This window comes from Oryx dammah, unplaced genomic scaffold, assembly GCF_014754425.2.
Source record: "Oryx dammah isolate SB20612 unplaced genomic scaffold, SCBI_Odam_1.1 HiC_scaffold_2, whole genome shotgun sequence".
NCBI lineage: Eukaryota > Metazoa > Chordata > Mammalia > Artiodactyla > Bovidae > Oryx > Oryx dammah.
In genome coordinates, this window is record NW_024070186.1 from 185,438,804 (window position 1) to 185,465,626 (window position 26,823).

Sequence of the window (26,823 nt, forward strand, 5' to 3'; positions counted from 1 at the left end):
AACAACAAAAGTGACAAAAGAAAGGTTAAAGTCCAAGAAACAGATCTAGCATGGAAGATTCAAAATCAACTCTTCCCTGTTACATCATTATGATATCCCACAGAAGAGTTTTAATTCATTCATTCATTCGTTCATTAGTAAAGAAGCTCATTTATAGCAAAGGAGGTAAAGACGTGTTAAAAAAGACCAGTGTTGTCTCTTGTACTGCCTGGCGTGACTCAGGGTGTGCCTGTGATGGATTTAAAGCAATCAGGAGATCTGCCCTTAATGCACACCCTTCCAGAGTGGGTATATCAGATCTTGGCCTAGTCAGGATGTGTCATGTTTCCATGGTCATTTCCCAGTTCCATTTCATGCTATTTACTGAGCAGGTACTCTGGGCCAGATGTTTTATGTATCTCGTTGCACATATGCGGTTCTCACAACAGCCCATTTTCTGCCACGATAAGACTGAAGGCCAGAGAGGATACATTGCCCAATACTAAAAGCTAGTAGCTTCAGAATTGGGCTTGAAACCCACCCATGCCCACATTCTTTTCACTTCATGATACCTCCTGCTTTTATGGAGAACGGAAGGTAGCAATTTCTCCAGTTGCCTTTTTTTGAAATTGTTTCCTAAGGGTTTCCCAGGTGGCACTAGTGGTAAAGAACCCACCTGCCAATGCAAGAGATGTAAGAGACCCGGGTTCAGTCTCTGGGATGGAAGATCCCCTGGAGGAGGAAATGCAAGCCACTTCAGTATTCTTGCCTGGAGACCTGGTGGGCTACAGTCCATGGGGCCGCAAAGAGTCAGACAGGACTGAAGTGACCACATCCATCCTTCATCCTAAGGCAAGGGAAACAAAAGCAAAAATAAACAAATGGGACCACAACAAACTAAAAAGCTTTTGTGTAGCAAAGGAAGCTATCAACAAAAACGAAAAGGCAGCCTACTGAATGGGAGAAAAGATTTGCAAACAATGTATCTAGTAAGGGGTTAATATCCAAATATTCAAAGAACTCATACAATTTAGCATCCAAAACACTAGACAACGCAATTAAAAATGGGCTGAGGATCTGAATAGTCATTTTCCCCAAAGAAAACATGCAGATAGCCAACAGACACATGAAAAAACGCTCACCATCACTAATCATCAGAGAAAAGCATATCAAAACCGCAATGAGATGCCATCTCACACCTGTCTGAATGTCACGAAATAACAAGTGTTGGTGAGGATGTGGAGAAAAGGGAACTTGTGCACTCTTGGTGGGAAAGTGAATTGGCACAGCCACTATGGAAAACAATGTGGAATTTCCTCAGAAAACTAAAAATAGAACTACCATAAGATCCAATAGTTTCACCTCTGGGTATTTACCCAAAGAAAACATAAACACTGATTGGAAAAGATATATGCACCCCATGTTCACTGCAGTGTTATTTACAATAGCCAAAATATGGCAGTAACCTAAGTGTCTGTTGATAGATGAATAAAGAAGATGTGGTATACATATACAATGGAATATTACACAGTCATACAAAAATGTAACTTTGTCATTTATGACAGCATGGATGGATAAAGAAGGTGTTATGTTAAGTGAAATAAGTCATATAGAGAAAGATAAATAGAATACAATCTCACTTATATATGGAATCTAAAAAAAAAACAATGAATGACTATAATAAAACAGAAACAGACTCATACAGTCTGAATAGGAGATACAGAGAGCAAATAGGTGGTTGCCAGCAGGGAGGGACTTGAGGGGGTGAAATAGGTGAAGGGGATTAAGAAGTTCAAACCTCCAGTTGTAAAATAAATAAGCCATGGGTAATGTAATATACCACATAAAGAGTATGGTCAACGGTATTGTAAAAGGTTTGTATGGGGACAGGTGGTTACTAGACTCATTGTGGTGATCATTTCATAATATATCCAGATGTCAAATCACTATGTAGTACACCTGAAACTGAGATGATATTATATATCAGCTATATTTTGATTAAAAAAAAACAACCCTCTGCCATGATTAGTCATTGGCTGGGAGCAACCCAGAAGCATGGCCTCCCCCTGCATGAAACTGATGGTAAATCCAGGTGGACAGCAGCTGGGCTGTCAGTCATTTATTCTTCCTACACTCGGAGCCCAGAAGGGTGCATTTTTATGGCTACCACACTGATTGACTGAGTTCTAGGCAATGGAATGTGGGTAGGACTGATGTGTGTCTCTTCTAAGCCTGGCTTGTACACCTTCTATGTTAATTTCTCCTTCCACTTGACACACACAAGTACAGAAACCTTGGAGCCATTAATTGAGTAACCAAAGGTAGAAAAAGCTTGACCCACTGAAACCATTTAGGTGTTATTTCCAGGGCTCTGAAGAACTCTGGCACCGTAGTCCTTTATGTCACAATGCAGAAAGGAATTCAGTGAGAGGCAAAGTGATAGATGAGAAGTGATTTATTACAATAGGACGCTTGTAAGGTTCACAGGTAAGCAGGCAAGTGTTGTGATGCCCTGGGTACTCAGTGGGTTACATTTTTGTAATCAGAGGAAGAGAGAAGATGGGGAGATCTTTGTCTTTCTTGAGTAGATGTCACATCTCCATCAACAGTTCCTCTCCCAGGTAGGGCAGGAAGTTTACTTGTGCCTCCTTTTATAGTCAGACCAGGACTCTCAGAGCACTTTGGAAAAATATTTTCAGGTCTCAGGACAGTGAGGGTCTTTTGTTTTGAAAAGTCACCTTTCCATAAATGATTGCTTTTTTGTGTGCACGAAGCCTGTTTTGGGGGTCATTAACTGGATGATCCCACTGGGCAGGTTGTAAGCCCTATTTTCTACTATTTTATTGTTTGGGGGCATTGTGCAAAGAACATGTCTTCGGGGCCAAAGAACATGTTTTGGGGGTTATCAACTCACTGAGCTCACTGGGCAGGGTATTCGTCTTATGCTACCATTGTTTTCTTGTTGTGGGGCATGTCTCCTGCTTCTGTTGTATGGTTTTGTTACGAAGCAAGCTAGCTTGATTTTATCATGAAGCAAGTCCATCTGACTTTGATGCTAAGTGATAGGAGTCAAGCAAGCCCACATTGTTTCCAAAATTTTCCATTACTTTCTTGAGTGATCATTAGTCTTATTGTGGTCTCCCTAATGGGATTTCTGAGCTAAATACTGGTCATCCTATTCTGTCCCTATCACCACCCCTTGAAGAGCTACCCACAAATCATAAATACTCATTTAGGGCATCCATTAAGTGAGAAAGTTCTACTGTGTTTTAAAAAAGAAAAGAAAAGGGAAAAGAATGAATTTACACCTCCTTATCTCTACAAAAATTAACTCGTGCATGCATGCTTCAGTCATGTCCGACTCTTTGTGACTCTATAGCCCGCCAGGCTTCTCTGTCCATGGGATTCTCTAGGCAAGAATACTGGAGTGGGTTGCCATGCCCTCCTCCAGGGGATCTTCTGGGCCCAGGGATTGAACCTGGGTCTCCTACATCCCCTGCATTGACAAGTGGGTTCTTTACCACTAGCGTCACCTGGGAAGCCCAAAAATTGACTCATAGTGGATCAAAGACCTGAATATAAATGGTAAAACATAAAACTCATAGAAGAAAGCAAAGGAGTAAATATTCATGACCTTGTATTTGGCAATGTATTCTTATATATGACACAAAAAGTGCAAACAACAAAAGAAATAGATAAATTGGGCTTTATCAAAATTTAAAACTTTGTGCATTAAAGAACATTATCAAGTAAATGAAAAGACAGCCTACAGAATGGGAGAAAATACTGGCAAATCATATATCTGATAAGGGTCTGGAATATATAAAGAACTCTTATCATTCATCAGCAAAAGACAATCCAATTTAAAAATGGGCAAAGGATTTGAATAGACATTTCTTCAAAGAAGATATGCAAATGGCCAACAATCACATGAAAAGATGCTCAGCGTCACTAGTCATTACAGAAATGCAGGGACTTCCCTGGTAGTTCTTTGTCTAACACTCTGTGCTCCCAGTGCAGGTGGCTTGAGTTTGGTTCCTGGTCGGGGAGCTAGATCCCCAAGGCCACAACTAAATATCTCATGTGCCACAACTGAGACCTGGTGCAGCCAAATCAAATAAAAATAAAATTAATATATTAAAAAATGTAAATCAAGACCCCAATGAGATCACACTTCACAGTCACAATGATGTAACTATTAAAAAAAAAATTATTGTTGGTGCGAATGTGGAGAATTTAGAACTCATGTACATTGCTGGTGGGAAAGTAAAATGGTTCAGTCAATGTGGAAAACACTGGTGATTCCTCAAAAAGTTAAACATATTATTATTATATAACCTAGTGATTTCTCTCTTAGATCTATACACCAAAGAAATGAAAACAGGCATCAAATACTTGTACCCAATCCCAAAAGGTCCAAATGTCCATCAGTGGATGAATGGATAAACAAATTATGGGTATACATACAATGAAATATTATTTGGTCATAAAAAGGAAGGAAGCACTGATACCTGGTACAACAAAGTAGATGAACCTTGAAGACAATATGCCTTGAACCTTGAAGACATGAAAGAGACCAGACGCAAAAGGTCACATATTATATGATTACATTTATATGAAATATCTAGAATAGGCAAATCCATGGAGACTGAACACAGATTGTGGTTGTCAGGGGCTGGGGGTGGGAAAGAATGGGAAGTTAAGTGCTTAATAGGTATAAGGTTTCCTTTTGTGGTCCATGAAAACGTTTTGCAACTAGATAGAGGTGGTGGTTGTATAACATAGTGGATATATTAAATGCTACTGAATACCTCACTTTAAAAAGGTTAATTTTATGTTGTGTGAATTTTACTTCAATAAAGATATATTAAAAAGCAAAAAAGATTAGAGTGAGACAATAGCCAGTCCCATAGGACTCTACCCAAGGTGTGTGTCTGATGGGGGTGGGGCAGGAAGTCAAGCTCAGATTTAAGTAGCAACCTCTCCAGAGGGAGATCCACACACTCCTGCCTGGGTGGGGTTCTGCAGTGGGCTCCTTAGGTCAGCCCCCTGGGCTTCCCCTGAGTTAAGCTGATCCTCTGGAGGTTTTATCAGGCTCTCTCCAACTCCTCCTCCACCTGTCTGGCTGGCCGGCGAGCCTGGCGGGGATCCAGGTAGCTCGCGGCTCTCTTCCTCCTCTTAGAGCCCGAGCAGCTGGCCTCGCCAGGGTCTGGCATGCCTTCAGTGGGCTCCAAGGGGCCAGGCCAGGGCCAGCTCTGGAGTGGGGCTCCCCAGCTTTGCAGACACTGCAAATCCTTTTTCTTAGCACAGCTGGCAGGATTAGGACCACTTTGGCAGCTCCAGGAAAAGGGATTGAAACCACCTCCGGGGACACAGGTAAGTAAGAGGGTCTGGGCTCTGGGGCCTCATCAAGGGACTAGACTGACTCTACACATCTGAGGTAAGTGTGACCCACGCTGATCTCCTTATCTGAGACCCACAAGAAGGCTTGTAGCTGTTCTCTGAGGGTAAAGGTGGGGGACATTTCATGGGCATGCTTCTGGCTAACTTCTGCCTGATCTTTAGAGCTTAACACGGACATCACCTTCTGTAGGAAGCCTTCCCAAGTCCTAAGGTGCCCTTTCTCTGTGTCCTCAAAGCATCTTGCACTTCTTACATGGCATTTTCTGTACTCGATTATAAATGTACACTAGACCATGTACTTCCTTGTGGCTGGGTGCCCTCTTCCGGGGGCCCTCTTACCTACATCAGTGACCCAATAGTTGTCTTTTGAGCCTGCTATTGACCTGGGGAAGGGGGACTAGTTTCTTCTCTTACTTTGCCAGGCAAGCACTTGTTCACACTTGTATGCAAACATACCTTCACACACAACCTCACAGGAAGTTCAGTCTTTTCTTCAATCCAGGTCCCTGTGATAAAATCTAAACTATACAGAACTGAGGTGGCAATGGGCTGAGGGGTGAGCATGGTGGCCCCAAACTAACAGTGTCAAACCCTTGCTCCGTGTGAACCAGGTGTCCCCCTGACCAGACTTACCGAAGTTGTTGGTCCCCAAGTGAATGTCTTCTTGGCTGACCAGCTCTCCCACCTGGACCTGTTTCTCATCCTCATTCTACTCTATTTTGCTTTTCTCCTTGCCTGGGTGGGGTCTATTCCCTTGGTTGGGGTGTCCCAGCTCCTCATCAGTATTAGAGTCCCCATTCATTTTCTTGCTGTTCAAAGTGAGGGAGAGACTTGGAGCCTGGCAGTCAGACAAGAGAAGGGAGGGGGCCCTGCCCTCTGGGTGGAAGCTTGCTTTTTCTTTCTGTTCCTCTATGATCATTGCAAACTCTTTTTAGACAACAAATCACTTATACTGCAAGTGTTATTCTCCTGCCCACAGACTTCAGTGATCTACATATAAGATTCATGTCTTCCTGCTAGCATAATTTTTGGACTTTATTATGCTAGAAGAGTGTCTGTCTCTTTCCCAACCTTGACTGTGACATTACAAAACCCTCTTCTATTGGTTTGGCCTTGAAGAGCTCTGTTTTTAATTTCCACGTCTAATTTTCCCCTAGTTGCCGCAATTAGGGCTGGGGGTGAGAGGAAAGCTATTAATCTTGGTGTGGATAGACACAAACCAGGTCTTAAAGCTCAAGTTTTGGGTTGGGAGTAGCCAGGCCCATGGCAGATGCAGGAGGTCATGGATATAGCTTCCCATAGGGGTGAGTAAGACACAGCCCCTAGGCTGTGTTTGGGAGCAGAAGGGCCACTGGAAATTTAAAATGTGGTATAATAAATCTAAAAGGGGATGTACATGATACTTATAGAGCACAGAGAACGGGGGCCTAATCTTGTACATGAAGGAAGACTTCCTGGATGAGGTGAAGTCTGGGTGGAGCCATGAAGAGCAAATAAAAGTTATCCAGGAGAGGATCCGTCTGCACCCTGATCCCCAAATTCTCTTCTCTCTATCAAGTTCTGAAGACACTAGAGAGACATCTCAGATGCCCTCCTGTGCCTTGTTCAGGATAATTTGGTTTGATAACCTCTGAAGCATTAGCTGGACAGAGGTACCCTTGGCTATTTCCCTCTGACCTTAGGCAGATGTGGAGAACTCTAGAGGGATTGGCGGTTCCTGGAAAGCCTTGGGGTTGCCATAGGTGTACCACTCCTGATTTCTCACCAAGAGATTCTCAGGTATGAGATGGACCCCAGTTTGGGCCGTAGGGTGTTGGTGGCTTCCACCCTCAACACCTCTGCCATGTGATGGTGTCCATCCCAAGGACCAGAACTTTGGAATCCAAGTGGGAGCCATAAGCCACTCTCATGGTTCCTCCTGTGGTTGAGGAGGGAGCTTGACTTGGCTCCAGTGTGTTCTTCCCAAAGCTGGAGTCATTCAGGCTACATTCTTACCTGGGATGGCTGCATTGGAAAGTCTAGAGTGGGCTTTGCTATGCCAAGTACAATGATCAATCTCAGATGGGCTTAGGAGGAATTAGCTAAAGGGCTTGGTGGGACCTTGGCTTCATGAAACAGAGGGCAAGATGAAAAAGCCAGGAATATGTGGGATTAGCATGAAGGAATGGGCTAGTAGTGGGATGCTCTTGAGATAGATACGCCTAATATTGCTATTTGGCCACTATTATAACATGGGTTCAAGGGAGAGACTCATTTTATTCTTACTACTGTTGAGGGGTCTTGTGGTCTAGCTTGGCTAGGGACAACAATATACAAAATAAGGCTGGAGTTTTTATTATTTTGCCAAGTAATATTATACCTTCTTTGCCCTAGCTTTTAGCTGTGTCCCTGAGTCCAACTGCATACAGAACCCAATCAAGAGATACCCATCTATTCATGGTTGTAAAAGACACAGCAGAGCCCTTGACATCACTGGTTTTCAAGGTGGAAGAGAGACCATATGAGCATTTACCCCTTCTGCACAGCCCCCCTGGGGTAGTGGAGGGTGGGGACAGTTGACTGTAACCAACAATGAGGGAGGGACTCAGATCTGTCCCATTCCTCACCAATGCGGATTCAGCGATCTCAGGGCCTACCATGGTTTTTCCTTCAGGCTTGTAGTGATCCTCCACTCCACTGCACTTGTAGTGATCACTTGTAGTGATCCTCCTGCAGTGACCTTCCTCATTCCCCTCTGAGCTGTCCTTGGATTCTTGGAGTTCTCCGAGTTTCTAGAAGAAATGGTAGTTGGCTCCAGGTTGATCTTTAACCAACCTGAAAATGTGCTAGTTCTTGAACCTGAGAAGGCAGATGAAGAGGGTTCTGGTCTTGACCTCCCCAGAAAGCCTACCCAAGCAGGTGTTCAGCCTCTGTGGCCCAGCCTCTGCCCCTGCTGGCTGGGCAGGTGGGGTGAAAGCAGGCTGGATCCTCCAGGAGAGATTCAGAACCCAGTCACTTTAGTGCCTGGTCACAGTTTATAAAGAAGCAGGTGGTGGGGAAGAAAGCTTTTGCCAGGTGCTCACTGGCAATAAATAAATTTTCTTGGTGGTGACCCTTGGATAGTGGCATTTGAAAAGATTCTCTTTCTGTGTTTTCTAACTTTCAAAGATGAGTGTGCATCAGTTGTGTTGAAATTGCATAGGGATTAGCAAGGACTCTGGCCAGGGAAGTGTCAGAGTGGGCTATGACAGTGAGCTGGACTGAAGTGCGCCACATGGGGGTCTTTGGTTTGGGAAGGGGAGTGGGTACTTTGGGCCATCCTGGAAGCTCCTGATTCGTTCCTCACTCAAGCTGCCTTGTAAGGTTCCTACCTCTCGGCCAGAAAAGACCTTGGATGTAGGACCGGCTGGTGGCCCCTCGTGCCCCTGGTGGGGCTGCCCTTTGCCTGGAATCTCGCGGCTTGACTGTAGCCCTCTCTCTGCAGGGGGTTTTCTGTGTTTGGAGCCAGGATCCTTGGGCTGTAGACATTGCTCTGCTTCACTTCTGGTCTCAGCTAGCATCTATACACATAGCCTTGTCTGACTGGTTTGTTTTCTTAGAAGCAAATGGTTTCATTGTTGAGTTTGGCATCTCGTCCAGCTATGAGATAGAAAGAGAAAGTTGGGTCTTTGTATGTCGGTGATGGCCTTGCCAAGTGGCAGCAGTGTGACTTAGGGAAATGACACTGATGCACAGATATCCATTGTCCAGAGCACCCTGCGAGGCTGCTCTATTCCTAGAGGCTAGGACAGGATGGCCAGCTGTGCTGATGCCCAAGGTCAGGTGGACGGAGCAAAACTATCCATCAAGCTGTGAGCCATTCATCACCTCCAGAAAGTTCACCTGGGATGTCTCCCTGCCTCCCCAGGTCACCGTGTTAGCCAGTGAGCAGCTTGGGAGCCCAGAGTCTGCCTAGGCTGCACCTCTGTGTCTGGACTTAGAGGGGTCTCCTGAGGCCCTGAACCCCTGCTGTCTGGGAACAGATTTCACTGATAACTTCTTGTGTGCCTGGTTCATGCTTTGAGTGTGTCATGCCCTCTCATAGGGTGTTTGTGGCACAGGTGTGCCACCCTCTCAGCCCTGGAATGGGACAGAGAGAAGGAAGGAGGAGTGAGAGGGGAGCTGGAGAGAGGAATTGGCTGCTGGGAGAGAACAAAGTAGTCTGCCCATCTGCTAATTTCAAGATCCTCTGAGCCTTCTAACTTCATGGTGGTGAAGCAGAATTCAGCTACACCAGTGATTAAGGAAAGCAAAGCTCTGTACTCTGTAGTGGGGGATTGGGGTGGGGGGAAGAGCAACATCTGATCCACCATCCACATCCACCAGGTAAATGTGGCCATGGAGGCTGAGCCATGATGTGTCAGAGAACAGGGCCTAAGAGCTGATCAAGAAGTTAGAGCTGGGACTCAAGAAGAGTTCACATCCACTTGATCCCATGGGCTCACAAAAATCCTGGGCCAGTAAGCTTGGGGATCTGCATCTCTGCTTTACCACTGAGGAATGAGGGGGATGTCTTTTTATCTTCCAGGGAGAAGGCTGTATGTTGACGTTTGGACTTTGGCATTTTTATTTTTTTTTTGGCACTGCACGGCATATGAGATCTTAGTTCCCTGACAGCAGGGATCGGACCTGCATGCCCTGCCTTGGAAGGCAGAGTCTTAACCACTGGACCACCAAGGAAGTCCCTTGACTTTGGCACTTTTGTAAGCTAGAGGCTCCAAATCTTGCACACCCATATCCCATACACGTGGATGCTGTGCCATGATGGGACACTCCCTTTATTTATTTATTTATTTATTTTTTGGAGATAAAATCGACTTTTTTTTCTCTCTTTTTTTAAAATTTATTTTTTATTTTACTTTACAATTCTGTATTGGTTTTGCCATACATTGACATGAATCCACCACGGGTGTAGATGTGTTCCCAAACATGAACCCCCCTCGCACCCCTCTCCCCACAACATCTCTCTGGGTCATCCCCGTGTATGCAGGACAGCAAAAAAGACACAGATGTGTATAGCGGACTTTTGGACTCAGAGGGAGAGGGAGAGGGTGAGATGATTTGGGAGAATGGCATTGAAACATGGATAATATCATGTAAGAATCAAATTGCCAGTCTGTGTCCGATGCAGGATATGGCATGCTTGGGGCTGGTACACGGGGACACTCCCTTTAAATTGGGACCCTATGCGTGTACTTTGTTTGGTAGCTCTATAGGAGCAGAGGCCTCTGGTTCTTGCACTGGGTGGGTCTAGCCTACTTCTGCCGGGAGGGACATATTGAAACCACTCTAGAAAATTGACAAATGTGCAGAAAAAGAGAAAATCAATAAATCATTACTTGTGATTTATTCTTACAAATAAGAAAGCAATTTATTTATTTTTTTAAAAGTTATTTATTTATTTGGCTGTGCTGGTCTTCATTGTGGCATGTGGGATCTTTAGTTGTGCCATGTGGGATCTATTTCCTTGACCAGGGATTGAACCTGGGCCCCCTGCATTGGGAGCATGGAGTCTTAGCCACTGGACCACCATCCCAAGACAACTGTTTGTTTATTGAGCAGATTATCCCTTGATTGTAGGCCATTAGTGGATCCCAGATTATTGACATTTTATTTGAACTTCACATATGTGAGTTTTACAAAGTTTCCATTTTACACTAGAGAGCTAAGCTTGTTAATGTGGAAATATATTCTCTAGTTCATTATAAGTAGAATCTGTACCAGCCCTAAGAATAGGAGGACACCTACTGCTGTTCTTATAGAGTGGGAGACAGTCATGTAGCTATTCAGGGAGGGGATGTTACAGGGGAGGTTGGACCCCCTCTCTGCTGGAGGGAAGGTGGGAGGAAAGGTGATCCTTGGTAGAAGTTTTCCAGAGCGGGTGACATCAGGGTAGGGCTTTGATGGATAAGTAGGAGTTCACTAAGGCAGCAAAGAAGGACATTCCAGCCTGGAGAAATAGCAGCACTAAGCCTTGATGCATGAGGCTGGCCTCTTCTGGGAGTTGCAAGTGGTTTCATGTGGCTGGAGCCAATTGATGTCTGTTAGGAGGGGGCTGCAGAGAAGGCAATGGCACCCCACTCCAGTGCTCTTGCCTGGAAAATCCCATGGACGGAGGAGCCTGGTAGGCTGCAGTCCATGGGGTCGCTAAGAGTCGGACACGACTGAGCGACTTCACTTTCACTTTTCACTTTCATGCACTGGAGGAAATGGCAACCCACTCCAGTGTTCTTGCCTGGAGAATCCCAGGGACGGGGGAGCCTGGTGGGCTGCCGTCTACGGGGTCGCCCAGAGTTGGACACGACTGACGCGACTCAGCAGCAGCAGCCACAGGAGGAGGGGGCTGGGAGGAGATGAGAGGAGATGAGAGGTAGATTGGTGTCAGCAGTTGACAAAGGGCCTTTTAGGTAGATTAAGGAGTTTGGTTTTATCTCAAACACCATGAGTAACAAATGTTTTGTATTCTGGACCCATTGACTACCTGTACTCTGATTGTCAAGCCTTGTTCACGTTTTTTTCATTGCTGACTTGGATTGTACAGCAGATTCCTTAGCTATTGCATATTGATGACAGACCATTTTTAAAGGGACCTATCACCATGTAACGATCCAGCTGGCCCTGCAGCAGCTTTCCCTTCCCTGACTGTGAAGCCTGCAGGCTTCATGGGAGTCCCTTGCTTACTTGCCTCTCCCTCTGACTGCACACCAGTGCCTCTGCTTGGTCAGTGTTGGCACCCTCCTTGCCTGTGCCTGGTGCCTTACGGCCTGTTCTGTCTGTCGAGAGCCATCCCTCCCCTGTCACAGCATCAACCTGGAGGGTCCTCCAGGTCCCTCCTCAGGAGCCTTCCCCTATTCCCACAGATAAGTTGGTCCTCAGATGAGAGCAGGCGATTGCCCTAGGCATTTCTTGTTCTTTGCTTTTGTTCCCTTTTGCAGTTGGTATTTGTCTTTCTCAAGCTTCTGGGCTCCCCAATGGCTGGGCTGCATCTGCGCTGTCTGCCTCCATATCTCCAGTGCCTTGCAGGACACTGAGCATCATTGGTGAATGGAGGAAAGGAGAGGGATTCATTTAGAAATTTCTTGTAAGACACCAGCTGAGAGAGAAAAGGGCTTGTGTGGTGTTGCTGCATTGGGAGTGGAGGGGGAAGGCTGCACAGGCGCCTATCTCCAGGGTAGTACACGCTGACCGTGCTGGAGTGGCATCCTGGGAGAGTGGGCAGAGGTCAAGATGATGTGATGGACTGCAAAAACAGTTTCCCCCTTTCCCCACATTCTCACCCCTGCCCGTAGAAGAGGAATAATTCTGTCTTGCTCTCTGTTCTCAGATCAGACCCCCAAGGGGATGAAATAAGAGACGAATTAAGGCCCTCCAATTCCCTAATAGCGTACATCACTCGAGTTCCAAAATATTAGTGAAACCTGCTAAGATTCACCCAATGCACCTAACATAGTCGAACAGGAGGCAGAACAATTGTGTAAATTACCCCGAGTCCTGGGCTGACATTCTGACATTCTGAGGTTGACTTCCTAAGTTGCCCTGAAGAATCTTTTATTTTGAATTCAGTAGATCTAAATTAGACCAGCAGTATTTTCTCTTCTTTTTGATATCTGCAAATTTGGTGTAATAAATGACAAATATGTAACATAAGGCTGTGCTTGTGGGCTCCAGCATGAAGAACGATCTTAGAACTTTCTTCTTTCTCTTGTAATTTCTTTTAACCTGCAAATGTTAACACTGATTTCCAAAACGTGTGCTATGTGCCAGAATGTTCAGACTCTGACTTGGACATGACTATCAGAACACTCCAATTTGGGATCTCCAAGGAAAATTCCTGTCCAGTCAGGAAAACAAAACCACACTAGATATTTCAAACAGATGGTATTTAACACAGAGGATTAGTTACACAGGAACTGGAAAGCTGAAACAGTCCAAGAATTAATCACTGCGAGAACAGCTACCATCTCTAGGGCTGGGGAACACAAGAGAAGAGGTGGTCTTACCTGTACTAAGAGGGGCCCTGACGGAGGCATCAACCCAGCAGGACCACAGGCAAGGGGACATGGGAGTGGGGAGGAGTGGGGTAGGGTGGATGGCTGATTGCAGTGGAGCATGACCCAGCTGCTTATACCTCTGTGAGGCCAGCAAAGCTGGTCCTAGACCTTTGAAGGGATGCGGTGAGGTCTGGTCTTAGCAGGAACAAAGAAATCTAGGGGCGGGAACCATCTCTCTGCATTTTCTCCCTCCTGGCTTTCTTATCTACTCCTGGCTTTCTCATCTCCCTCGAGTCCTCCTTTGGCTGAACAAACTGGAAGCCAGGGGCCAGGGGTACCTGGTGACAGTGCTCTTGAGAGCCAAGTCCCAGAATGGCAGAGCATCTGTAGCTGGCCTGTGCAGAGGGGCCAGGGTGAATAACCGGATTCACAAAAGCAGCTTTGGGGCCAGGCCAGTTTCCAGGCTCCATGGAATCATTCCCACTGTCTACAGAGTGAGGCTTCCTGAGTGGTATTCTGATAAGCTTATCTTGCAGAAGTCAGATAAAGTTAAGCTTCTGCAGCTAGTAATGAAGAGACTGGACTTTCCCATTTGTCAATCACTGGAGAAAAGGCAGGTCATCATTTGGAGCAAAGGGATAGAAATGGTGGACCTCAGATTGGTGAGGGGGGTACCGCCCTTCTTTCTAGACCATGGTCTCTTCTGTTTGGACTTGGAGAGGTCAGAATCATCATGAGGCACTTCCCCGTGGTGGGGGCTGGGATGACCTCCCCTCCTAAGGGCCAGCTGGGGGCAGTGGCAGAGCTCGGCCCTGGGGGCCTAGCTTCCTGTCTGGGTTCATAGCCCTTTGTTCCTGGGGAAGACATGAACTGTGGCATCACAGGGCACCCAGGGCCATGAGGCTGTCAAGGTGTAGTATGGTCCGGGGGGAGAGTACCTGGGGTTCCCTGAGTGAGGGTATGGAGGCTACCATTCCTCCCATGGAAGCACTCTCTTTGTTGCCAATCTCAAAAATGTAGGACTTGATCTTATTCATGAAAACTGGGAAAGAGACCCTCAAGTATCCGATAGTAGGAGCCTGTCCCCTCCAATGCTTTTTTAATGTGTGGTTTTCTTGAATGTGTCTCTGTTGCACCAGCTCTATTGACCCCAGAGGCCACCTTCCTCAGAGATGTCCTGAGGTGTCAGAGGGTTCTGGGGCTGTGAGTCCGAGGGGACCCTCTTCATGCTGGGCACACATTCCCCACCTCAGCCCCCGGCCCTGACCTCTCTGGTTTTCTTGCTTGCTCTCTTTCAAGGAGAGAGAAACTGCCATATGCACGTCTCCCTGGAGGATGGAGACAGGAAGTTATGTGGAATTGCTATCTGCATGGGAGATATAGCAGGGTCTTTGCTGGCACCAGGGTTTGTATTGCCAGGGGGCTTAAGGGAGCTGGAATCTGAGGGTGAGAAGAGGGTTTTGGGCAAGGGTACAGTGGGAGCAAAGAGAGACTGGCTGGACTGGTGGGGAGAGCCTGGAACTGTCAGTGGTTTTACCTGAGCTGCAGCTGGAATTGCAAGTGGTCTCTTCTTGACCTTGGCCAGCAAGAGCTGGCTCCGTGCAGGACCCCTGGCTCAGAGGAGAGGCTATGATCAGGGAGAGAGTGTCCACCCCACTCCATCCCTCATTAACTCGAAGGCCCTTGGAGATAACTCCACACAGTATTTCTCTAGATTTTTTTAGTGGATGCCCTCTGCAGTGTGCCATCTCCATCCACCAAGTAGATGTGGCCCAGCTTGGTGTTTAGATAGCGGAGCTTGCTTTCTGAGAGTCCACATGGCTCCCTCCTTGCTTTCCCTCTCTGGGAAGTGTGCTGCTGGCTCGGTTTAACCTGGTCATTTTGCAGATGAGAAAATCCAGGCTCAGGATGAGGAGAGGGTCACACCTGTGCTTGTGGCAGAGCTGGGTGGAGTCTGATGTTCACCCCATTCAACAGCTCAGCTCCCCCCATCTCCAAGAGCTGGGCCCTGAGTTTGCTGAGCTCCACTTGGCTGGAGGTCTTTGGAGTGCTTACTGGGGGAAAGTGGTATTAAAAATATTGCACAAGGTACTACTAAATTGGCTGAAGTGTCACAGAGAAAATCAACTATTGTAAGGATGCCAAGCCCAGGATAGGTGAGTATGAGGATGAAACTGAGGTCTTATCTAAGGTGAGGCTTCACAAACAGACAGCAGAAGTGGGTGGAGAGAGGCTGTATGACTAGGGGAGCTTTAGGGGTCATGGTCTTGAATTGACACTCCCTGACACAGAGCTCTGCTCCTCAAAAGGCAGCACAGTGGTAGGGACCCTCAACCTTGTACCCTACCACCTTGCCCCAGGCTCCCTCTGTATTACAACTATTTCCCTTGTTGATCTGCCTGTAAAATACAGATGTGGGGACAGGATGTCTGACTCACTGCAGGTCACGGGTCTTTGTTCCTGGGTGTCTGGAAGATGGGCATGTGTGTGTACTTGGGCAGACATGTATGTACTTGGGCAGGTGTGTGTGTACCTGGGCAGGCACGTATGTGTACCCAGGAAGGCATGTGTGTACATGGACAGATATGTGTGTACCTGGGCGCACGTGTGTACATATGCAGGTATGTGTGTATGTACATGAGCAGGCATGCGTGTGTACATGGACAGATATGTGTATTCACGAGCAGGGTGTGTGTGTGCAGCATACACGGTGGCTGTCACCCAGCGGTCCTCTCAGGAGGGACACACATAGCAGAGCCCATGGTGCTCGCTGCTCTGGCACTGTCCCTCCAGTCCCACGTCTGGAGAGGGGGTTCCTCCAGGCACCTGCACACCAGGAGCCCAGCCCTTCTCCCCGGGCTGGGAGACCGCGTGCAGGACGTGGCACTCACTCAGATGGGCAGCAGCCTGGGTCCACAGTCCTGCAGTTCTGATTCAGGCCACATAGCCCATGACCCCCCGGGGTTCCTGGCTGCACCTCTCCACCTTCATTGCTCCACTTCCTTGCTGAAGAGAGAGGTTCTGCAGGAAACTGTTCCAGTAGCCAGGCACAGCGGCTGGGGCAGCAGCAAAGGCGGCAGCAGGAGCAGCACCGGCACCCTCCAAATTGGGACTCTAGCCCTTTAAATCTGCTCAGTTACCAAAAAAGAAGAGGCATCAGACCCTGTTAATTAAAGCTCGCCCTGGTCCATCATTCTGAGGAGCTGCAGTGCTCCGCTTCTTCCCGATGGCTTAGAGATTCTCCTTAACTCCCAGCCATGGATCTTGGAGAATTGCCCCCGAGATCAGCAGGAGGTATGGTCCTTGTCAGTGGCACTCTGGGGCTTGTGTGGCGCTAAATCAATAACACAACTGACTGCATGGACGCTGCCTGGCCCCCCTTTCTTTCCTGCTTCCCCTCTGCCTCTCCAATTTCCCAGCTTGTGTTTAGTTGAGACAAATCAAGTTTTCATGGGTTTTGGAGGAAGGGGAGGGGCTGGGGTCTGGAGGGAACTCCGAATGTGTTTGTTCTGGCCCTGGCTTCACCTAGCTGCCCAAGTGGCTTGGGGGAGCCAGGGAACGTGTTTCTTCAAGCTCGGGCTGCTGCCAAACCATTTCCTGCCTGGCCGGATCCCCTCCCTTGGGTCAGCATGAAAAGGGCATAAGCCTGACTTTGACTTGCTTCTTAAATCAATGACCTGCCACTCTCTGTCAGTCTGACGATGGCCGTGCCCCGGTGTTATTGGAAAACTCATTGCATAGAACTTTCTCTCTGTAAATTGTCCCGGCAGGAACACCATGCTGGCACCTCTTGTCCCCTTTACTCTAGATGCTGCTCGATTAAAACGCTTGCTGTAGGATTTCAGGAATCCGTAACCCTTTCCCCGTGCCTTTTGAGGAAACTCACTTCTCGCTGAGGCTAAGGTTCTGTGGCAAAGAATTGTTTTTCTTCAGGAATCTGCTGTAGGCTGGCAGAGAGAGGGAGGAGATTTATCTTCTTTTCCATTGCATTTTGTAAATTGTACTCGGGCCTAGAGAACATCTATCTGCAAATCCTTCATTGATTTGCTTTCGCCCCCACGGCTTCCTTCTGGGTGAAACACTCTTCTCGAGTTGTACCCGAAGGAAAGGTTTCCTCTTAATCAGCTTGACACGACTTCACAGATGTCCCTGAAAGCCAGGCCCTGGAGGAGGAAGCCATTTTCATCGTCCTGGGTACTAGTCCCCGGGAACCCAAAACATGGGGTCCCTGTGCCTTGAGAGGAGGCTTGCAAGCCCTAACCCATGAAGTAGCTTAGGAGACAGAGCACTTTTACTGATGTTTCTAGGGGCTTTTACACACTCTGGATGGTAAATGCTGCTATTCAAGTCTTGAGAGGGATTGGGGCCAAAATACAGCTCATGGGAGTGGGGATTCCCCCCGCTCAAAGTCATTCCCTGCAGAGTCGCCAACTGTTTACGCTGACAGTAGTTAGAGCGTGTGCAGTGAAATCCTTTCCGATCCCCTAGCAAAGGATGGGAACTTTCTCTGGGTGGACGGTGTGGAAGTCAGCATTTCTGCCTCCCAGAGACCAGGGTTGCAGTATGACTTGTATTCTCAGGGTAATAAAACTCTCAGCCATGGCAGCAACACTCTGGTTAGGAGACTATTCAGAGCCTACAAGTGAAGCCCTTGATATGGAATTCCTAATCACTGTGCCCATTGTGGATTTGGGTAATAATTTGGAGGTTCTGAGGGAGGCATCCAGGGAGAGATGTTTCCTGTAAGCTAAAAGCCACCTGGGAAGCAGGATGAAGTTGGGGGGAGCCCTCTAGGGGTTTGGTACCCTCTTCCTGGCTTTGCTTTCAGCTGGTCTGTTTGTGGTGTGGCTGAGGGTTGGGCTCTCACCTGGCCTTGGGATGCTAGGTGGGACTGTGGTCATGGCAAGGAAGAGTACTTTGCTGAGCTCAAAGACAGAGGTTCCAACCTGGGTGCTCCTCATGCAGCGATGGGTTGTTCTTCCTGCCCTTCTCCCTTCACCCCCTTGAGGCCTAATGATCATAGGGCCTCTGCCTCCCCAGGCCTGATTGCCCAAGGGTCAACACTCTTCTCCCTCCACTTTCTAGAGGGAGCCAAAAGAACGTGGGCTTCACAGAATCCCTCCCAGGGCAGGCAGAGGCCTGAATGGATGTCACTAGCCATGTCCTCTGACGGGCCAGGCTATTACAATAAGTAAATAGATAATCGGTTCCTTGGTGTCAGTTTTTCTTTCCAGCTTAATGATGTGTGTATGTGAATGTGTGTGCCTGTGTATTTTAAAATTTATTGGATGGCTGTTGGCTTTCAAGAAGCTATAAAGAGGTCCCAGTGGAGTTTGTTTAGACCTGGCAGTTTCGTAGAGTTTTGTGGTCCATGGGTAGTCATTTGATAGCCTTGGCAGGCTCTCTATTACCAGGGTGATGAAGCGGAAAGGACAGGAACCTCAGCTCCACTGCTTACTAGCATGTGGCCTGCGCCAGTTACCTAGTAAGCTTCAGTCTCTTCATTTGTGATACAGTAAAGTTGTCAGGATTCAATGGAATAATTTAGCTAAGGTCTGGGAACACAGCAGGAACACAAGAAATCTTTTCTTTCCTTCCAATGAAGGCAGCCGCCTTCAGTTAAAAAGCTATATCACAAAGGATGTGTGCTGTGCTGTGCTAAGTTGCTTCAGTCGTGTCTGACTCTTTGCGACCCCATGACCCGTAACCCACCAGGCTCTTCTGTCCATGGGATTCTCCTGGCAAGAATACTGGAGTGGGTTGCCATGCCCTCCTCCAGGGGATCTTCCTGACCCAGCGACAGAACTCGCCTCTGTTACATCTCCTGCACTGGCAGGTAGGTTCTTTACCACTGGCACCACCTGGGACGCCTGTCACAAAGGACAGAACTATTTAAATGGCTCCAGTGGCTCCTTAACTGACTGCTGGCCCATGCGTTCTCTGAGGGCAGGGACGACCTCGTCTGTGCCATCAGGGGGCCTGGCGTGGCCCTGAAATTACATGAAAGTTTATTGAACGAATACACGATGGTCTGTGGACCTGTAACCTTCAGTATAGGTGATCTTTTAATGGTGAAGTCAAACCACTGCTCATTCAATTTACTTAAGAGATGCAGCAGGGTCTGGCACATCAAAAAACCCTGTGACTGTCATAAATTGGGACTCAAATATGTCCTTTTGTGGGGACATCTGAACTGTCATACAAAATATCTCCTGTAGTAGGACCTGGAGCAGGAGCCCGTGGACTCCAGGCGTGTCCTGGAAACCATTCTGCTTGCTGAGTGTCGAGGTCATCTCTGCCTCCTTTCACTGTGGGCCACCCCTTCTCTGTCATGTTTGAAGAAGAGGCTCTGAAAAGGGAAACTCGCTCTGTCACTCTGGTGTGAAGAACAAGTCAATTAATAGATCCGTAGTTCATCAATAAGTTGTCTGTATGTTGATAGTACCTATTGGGAAAGGTCATTTTTAAAAATATTTGTTTATTTAGCTGCACCGTATCTTAGTTGCAGCACATGGGGCCTTCCTTGTGGTCCGAGGTCTTTTCTCTAGTTGTGGCTTACAGGCTCAGTAGTTGCGCAGCCCTAGGGCTTCTCTCTAGTTGCAGGCTCAGTAGTTGTGCTGCATGGCATGAGGGATCTTAGTTCTCCAACCAGGGATCGAACCTGCGTGCCCTGCATTGGGAGGTGTATTCTTAACCACTGGATCACCAAGTAAGTTCCTGGGGAGAGTCAGTGATTTAATAAATTGTTGTCAAAAATAACAGTAATAATAATAATAACGGATATCACCACCTACCATTCACCAAGGGCATCAACCCCAGGGTGACAGCTCCTCTGCTCTCAAGTAGGGGGCAGACAAGTGGGCAAAGTGAGATCCATGCAGATGGTGCAGGCTATGAGAGGTGGGAGCCTGGGGGACCACAGCAGAGGGGCTTGCCCTGACTCAGGCTCAGGTCACTTATTTACATGACCCCCAAAGTGAGTCCCCAGAGAGGTGGCTTTGGAAGAGCATTCTTGGCAGAGGAGTTGACATAAGCAAAGGCCAGAGGTAGAAGAGGCTCTGGGATGGTGGTGGTGGGTGATCCCATCTGGCCGTGTTCTGAGGGCCAGGTGGTGAGAGAGGAGGCTGGAGAGGCGGACAGGAACCACACCGCAAGAGGCCTTGGGTGCCTGCAAAGGAGGGGACTTTATTCTAAAGGAGATAAGAAAAAGAACCACTTGGGAAAACAGAATTCAACCAGTGTGTATTGAGCACCAAGCGTATACCAAGTTGTATTCTAGGCAGTGGTTGATACAGCAGTTAACAAACCAAACTGAAAGCCCCGCTTTTGTGAAACTTTCAGCCATTGGAAAAGAACAAATAAGCAACAGAAAGGTGAATTGTAAATTGTAAATAGCATGTACTGGAGAGAAACAGAGCTGGAGAGAAGGAGGTTAGGGTCCAGGGAGAGTGCTGGGCCTCGGGGTGTGTGATCCCAAACAGGATATGGGGAGAAAGTGGCATTGGGCTCTTGATGGAGTCATCAGAACTTGGGGTCTGACTTTTTTTTTCTGGCCACGCCCTGTAGCATATGGGATCTTAGTTCCCCAACCAGGCATTGAACCCATGCCCCCTGCTACGAGAGCTCAGCGTTTTAACCACCAGACCATCCGGGAAATCCCTGGGCTCTGACTTTGAGTGAGATGGGAAATTTGTGCTGGGTTCTGAGCAGAGGAGAGACATTATAAAAATGATTCGTCTAACTATTGTGTTGGGAAATGATGAGGGGCAAGGGAAGCTGGAAGACCAGCTGGAAGGGGATTACCAGACCCCAGTGGCAGGGGATGGTGCCTGGACAGGGGTAACAGTGGACATGTGCGAACTGTTAGGATTCTTGATTTTTTTTTTTTAAGGATGGAGACCATGAGATTTGCTGATGGATTGGATAGTTGTGTGAGATAAAGAGATGAGTCAAGGATGACTCAAGCTTCTTTGGCCTCCAATGAAGATGGCTGTGGGTGGAGCAGGTTTGGGAAAAGATCAGGAGTTGGTATTTCTTCTGCTAACTTTGCGGTGTCTGTCGAACATCCCGGCAGAGATGTTGAGTGGGCTGCCCTGAGTTCACAGAAGGGATCTGGACTGGATGCAGCATGGGGAGCCATGAATCCAGATGGTATTTAAAGCTGCTGAGATCATCAGGAGTCTGATTACAGATGGAGAGGACTCAGGCCTGAATTCTGAGATGTTACAACCATTTACAGGTTAAAGAGAAGGGGTGAAACCAGTCACAGAGACGGAAGAAGAGGTGTCTCTTCTGTTTAAGACAATTCAGCCCCTTCCTGTATTCTATCTCCTCTAGTCTCCTGGGAGCAAGGCTCATAGATCACTTTCCCCATTTTCAATTTGTCTTTTTCTCTTGGCTTCTTCCCAACATGCTTAGAAACCTGCTCAGGTCTCTTTCATCTTAAAAAGAACCTTTCTTGACTCCTAAGATCTCCATTTACTTTTGCCCTATTTTTCTCTTTTCCTTTACAGATAGACTTTTCTTTCTTTCAGCGTTAATCGAATAACTACTATATGCCAGGCATGAAGGATATAGAGACAAAAAATAGACTCTCTCCACCTGAAAGAAGATCTCTTCATTTCTACTTTGCCTACTTTCATAAAACATCTTGGATAGCATTTTGGTAGTGGATATATAGTGAAATAGAAAATATCTAAATCAGAAACTAAGGACAAAAATTCTGTACTAAGGAGAATACAGCTTAGAAGAGCAGGATCAGAAAAAGATAGACTGCACAATTAAAGGTCAAAGGGTTGTATAAAAATATAACTGAGGGACTTCCCTGGCCACCCTGCTGCTGCTGCTGCTGCTGCTGCTAAGTCGCTTCAGTCGTGTCCAACTCTGCGCGACCCCACTGATGGCAGCCCACCAGGCTCCCCCATTCCTGGGATTCTCCAGGCAAGAACACTGGAGTGGGTTGCCATTTCCTTCTCCAATGCATGAAAGTGAAAAGTGAAAGTCAAGTTGCTCAGTCGTGTCCAACTCTTCACGACCCCATGGACTGCAGCCCACCAGGCTCCACCGTCCATGGGATTTTCCAGGCAAGAGTACTGCAGTGGGGTGCCATCGCCTTCTCCCTGGCCACCCAGCAGTTAGAAATTTGCTCTCCCACTGCAGGGGGCATGGGTTCAATTCCTGGTTGGGGAACTGAGATCCAGCATGCCACATAGTACAAAAAAGAGAATATAATTGAGCCACCAGTCTGATAGGAATTTCTGGTCAGAAAAAAGGAAAATGGGCCAACAAGTACCTACTGGCACGGGGAACTATACCGAATATCTTGTAACAAGCTATAATGGAAAAGGATCTTAAAAAGGATATACATTTGCATCGTTTTGCTCTACACCTGACACTAACATAATATTGTAAATCAGCTACATTTCAATCTTTAAAAAAAGAAAATGGGAAATTCTTAAAATATTTACTGAAGTACAATATATATGCCCAAAGTTCTCATGTCATTATTTATGAGGCTTCATACATTTTTACCAACTGAACACTGTCTAAGCAGCACTCAGATCAAGAACTAGGACAGTGTTCACACCCCAGATTCCCCCTCTCTCCAGAGGGACTGACATTGTCGATTTGCCTGCTTCCGACTCTTCGGGGAACTGCTTCTTGAGTTTTATTGTCCGTGAGGTAGACAATGAAGGAAAAGGAAACTTTTCTGGCATTTAGCTCTAAAAGAATATTTTCTTCTGGAGTTTCATTTAAGGGACACTGAAAAAATTGGATAGACTATACCTTGTGTATTTCCATAGCATATTTTGGATAGTATTAACTTACACGTACATATGTACTGAAATATATACACACATATAAATGTATAAAAAATATAAAAATTTAAATTAAGGATACCAAAGGTCAAAGGGTGGCAGTTATTTAACATCAGGAGGCAGAACCTGGAGAGGAAGGGCTGCCATGGACATGAGCAAGGCCAGGGAGCAACTCTTCGATTCGGAAAGTAGGAGGCAGCCGGCACAGTTTCCTGGAAGTCAGACTGAGGGAGGTCACTGGAGCTGACCTCTGGTGGTATGATGGCTTTGAGTGGAGACCGCTGTTTTGAGGGGGTGTATTCTCATGGGGAGGAGAGAGAGGGTGGCAGAGAGAGGGAGTCACAAAGCCTCAGAAAGCATTATGTTTACTTCTCAATGGGATGGGAGAGGCTTAATCATGTTCTCAGGGAAATAGATGGCCAAGAGACAGAGGAAAGAGATAAAGGGGAGAGCAAAGAAAATGAAAGGAGCAAGGACCACGCTAAATTCTCCTGGTGCACCTGTGCAGACACACACACACTCACACACTCAGCTCGACCTGGTTTATCCCTCTTTCACTTTTTTTGGTCAACGACTCCTCTCCTTGCCATTGTTCTCCTTTGTTTTGAAGATGAGATGCTTTAGCAACCACATACCCCCGTAAGGGCTGTAGGTTGTGATCCACTTAGGCTTCTCCCTGAAGTGAGGGGCGCTGTGGGGCACCTGCTGGGCTTCGTTTCAGCCATCTGTCCCAGGATGCCAGGGCTGCCTTAGCAAGTGTCCAGTCTGTGTCCTTATTTTTCCAAATGAGGAGACTGAGGCCTGTATTTTTCTGGCAGCATAGAGATAACAGTGCTGAGCTCACCCCAGATCTCTGGATTGCTGGATCACAGCTTCAGTGGGCATTTCCAGAACATTCCCTCTTGATCTCTCAAACTTGAGTATTTCTCAAATCCCAGCATGCATCAAAATCACCTGGGGGGTTCATTAAGACACAGACTCTCTGAGCCCCATGCTCAGGGTGTCAGATTAGGTAGGACTGAGGTGGAGCTGAGACTCTGGTTGTCTAACACCATCCCAGGTGACGCACAGGTGCTGGTCTGGGGAAGCACTGAGAACCCTGCTGGGGAGGTGCTGTGGGCAGCGAAGGCAGGGAAGGAAGCTAGATCTGGTTCCTAGGAGGTTTTCTTTGGGTCTGATCTCATTTTCCTCAGGTCAGGCCTGAATTGGGAGGGGAGGAGGATGGCCCACTGCCAGCCCCACGAAGATGAGCCACCAAAAGAGCCGAGGAATGCGGTGGGGCAGGCTGTGTGCTCTGAGACAAATCCCAGCGCACTCAGGTCATCCTTAAATACAGCACAGTCCAGGCTAGTCCATCCCTCCTGCCTGTCCTTCCCTGGGGAAGAGAACCACAGGGACCCCCGCAGCTTGGACCCAGGTCACAGTGTACTCCGAGCCTCCCGAGAGCTGCTTCCCGTCCCTGATGCCCAGGGGAGGGACGAATGCCTCGCTGTGTGTGACCCAAGGTTTCCCTCCTCGTGTTCCATTATCTTGGCTCTGAGAGCATATGTCACGTGAATTCCGTGTCTCTGGCAGGTTATTACGCACTGAATTAGTGTGGTGAAATAAAAACTATAATAAAGCTGTACTAGACCCTTAAATTGTTAAAATTTATTATAAAACGTGCAGAGTTATTAACTGATTTTCGCCTGTGTGCGTTTGGCTGGCGCCCGAAGCCAGAGAAGATGAAAAGTGACTCTGTCAAAGGGAGGCCGAGAGTTGGCTCCTGGAATTCTCCGGAGAGTCCCAGTGGGGCAGCAAATTCACAGATTCACGGAGAGCACGGCTCGCCTCTCGCTGATGGCTGCTGCCCCTCCCCGGCGGTGCCCAGGGCTCTCTGGGGCTTCAGGTCACGGTTCCACGGGAGGGCAGCCCATCTGTCCACTTCACAGGGGTCCTGGGGAGGCCGTGGGAGCTGTGGATACCCCGGCCTGGCATCTCACCATTGTTTATACTCAGGAGGCCTGGGTTCTCCCCCATCTTTAATCCTGGGATGGAATGGAAAGCGGCTGCCTGTGGGCTTCTACCACATTCTCTTCTGCCATATCCTTAGGCATTTTTTGAGAACCGAATCAAGGGGCCAAATTTTCCTCTGCTCAGCTAAGGCTTTTTCCCAGTGGTTCCATCACCACCTGTGCTGTCTGGGTCTTACAAGCATTCTCCAGAAATGAGATGAGGGTGTTTTCTCTGCTGCTCAATTCTATGGGAAGCAGGAGGACAAGGTTTCCTCTGTTTCAGAGAAAGATGCTCCCTCGAGACCTTAGGATGGAGTTGGGGATCCCTGATTTCCACTGTGCATTTTGAACCAACTCCCAACGTTCTTTTTTTTTTTAATTTTTAACTGCATCCATCAGCATGTGGGGCCTTAACCCCCTTATAAGAACCATGCCCCCCTGCGATGGAAGACAGAGTCTTAACCACTGGACCACTGGGGAAGTCCTCTAGGTTGCTGTCTTGATCCTGGCTCCAACCCACTAAAAGGTGCTTTTGAGCTGATGGCGGCATCCTCACTGGTTTTTAGCCTTGAGTTCTTATTGCCACCTCAAGACCAACTAGACTGTAAATTCACCTGAACCCAGAGACGCCTCTGCCTGAGCAAAAGTGAAAAAGAAAAGCTCAGAGTGTTTTCAGACTGCCAAGACTGAGAGTTTTCTTGCGTCTCTGCCACGGGTCTCATCAACCCACTGTTTCTTTGTGGATTTCCACCCATAACATACCAGGAACCACATGCACCATCATGGAATCCTGGGGGGATTAGGCCCTGAGTTTAGGGGGCTCCCAGCTTTGCTATGATCTGTGTACTCCATGGTGAGCTGAAAAACCCAGGGCTAGTATGGGAGATCTCCTTGTTTTTACAGTCCCTCTGGGAGAAGTTTTCCTTCAGCCTGTTTCTGTTTATTCCTGTGTGTATAACTGATGCCTAAGCCTCAGAGCTCACCCTCATATTAAGAGCTGGGGAGGCCCAGTGATGGCGTTTCTGCTTTCCTGTGGATATACTGCTGTTGTTGGGACACTAGTGTTGTGGGGTTTGTTTTGACCCTAGGTCACTAAGACTGCCATTTGAGTGGGAAGTTGCAGGGAGCATAGCCTATATTTTTAAGACTACTGAATGGTGGTACAGATGGCTTCTCCCCTCTAGTCACTAATTTAGAGGAAAATGAAATTAGACTAGGAAAAATGTGAGACATCTAAGCTTTAGTGACTCTCTAACACTCCCAAATCTCCCTTTCCTTTCCTCTGCCCCATCAAAGCCTCAGGACAGTCCATGTGGGAAAGTAACAAATGTTTGGATTCAAACAAAGTGATGGGTTTATTCCTTTCCCACCTCCTCTTGGCATGGTTGTGTCAGCACCCAGGCGCTAACAAGATTACATGAATATGTAATAAAGTGAAATCTAGTTAGTTGATCAGCATCATCTCTTTGGCCAGGCAGAGTGATTTCCTGGTTTTAAAAGACAGTGAAATTGCTGATGTGAGAGCTGGTCCCTGCTGAAGTCGGTCATAAAGTCGCCAACTTATGAGAGCCATGGTGCACTGCAGAAACCCCACGTTTAGGATCCGTTTATATCACCTTG

The 26,823-nt window shown here is 47.4% G+C and overlaps 1 protein-coding gene across 1 annotated transcript in view; it reads left to right on the forward strand.

The window, feature by feature from the left end:
• Positions 1-5,073: 5,073 nt before the first annotated feature.
• CALN1 (calneuron 1) overlaps positions 5,074-26,823 on the forward strand; it is a 523,339-nt gene continuing 501,589 nt past the window's right edge. The window contains exon 1 of the mRNA XM_040260649.1: positions 5,074-5,355. The gene's annotated coding sequence lies outside the window, so the exon portion shown is untranslated. The remainder of the gene's footprint in view (positions 5,356-26,823) is intronic.